The 678-nt window shown below is 46.0% G+C and overlaps 1 non-coding gene across 1 annotated transcript; it reads right to left on the bottom strand.

Annotated features, from left to right (window-relative positions):
- Positions 1 to 45: 45 nt before the first annotated feature.
- On the bottom strand, positions 46 to 164 carry LOC121841900. The gene has a single exon (XR_006080817.1). It is a non-coding gene; the product is annotated as a 5S ribosomal RNA (ribosomal RNA).
- Between the last annotated feature and the right edge of the window lie 514 nt (positions 165 to 678).

The raw sequence follows: 678 nt of genomic DNA, 5'->3' as shown, positions 1-678 counted from the left end.
ACAAGGTAGTGATGCTGATGAAAGAGAACACCCAAGTGGACAAATAGCTTACAGTACCTGGTATTCCCAGGCGGTCTCCCATCCAAGTACTAACCAGGCCCGACCCTGCTTAGCTTCCGAGATCGGACGAGATCGGGCGTATTCAGGCTGGTATGGCCGTAAGCGAAAGGCAATCTCGTGGTACACTATATAAAGTCAACGTGTCGCTTACTTTTAGGGGGACAAAGAAATGTCCACCTTGTGACACACGCTGAAAAGCTCAAACCTTGCTTGCATTTCCAGACCATATATTTCACTCTTGTGGGGGAGGGGGGAAGAGGGCATATCCTAGGTTCATACTTATGACAACTTCATGGACTAGGGCCCTATAAAATACAGCGCGCCCACACGGAATCACGAAATACAGACATTAAACTGAAATTCACCAATATTCAAAAATGCTTTGAACTAAGGAGGAAATCAACTCAATCCCTTCAACTTGTTAGAAAATCCATTCATTTGCCCAAGTGAATCATAAGACATGAACAAAATGCATCAGTGATTCGTATTTCCACGCAACTTTCAGAAACTGCACAGGACTGCCCAGTTTCCGTGCGCATGCGTGCGGAGCGCGCGCATGTCTACACTTTGTGTAGCCGTTAGCGATGAGGCTAATGATAACCTTCTTGTGGTAGAGAA

Source organism: Oncorhynchus tshawytscha, unplaced genomic scaffold (genome assembly GCF_018296145.1).
Source record: "Oncorhynchus tshawytscha isolate Ot180627B unplaced genomic scaffold, Otsh_v2.0 Un_contig_19349_pilon_pilon, whole genome shotgun sequence".
Taxonomy (NCBI): Eukaryota; Metazoa; Chordata; class Actinopteri; order Salmoniformes; family Salmonidae; genus Oncorhynchus; species Oncorhynchus tshawytscha.
This window is presented reverse-complemented; position numbering and strand designations above follow the sequence as displayed.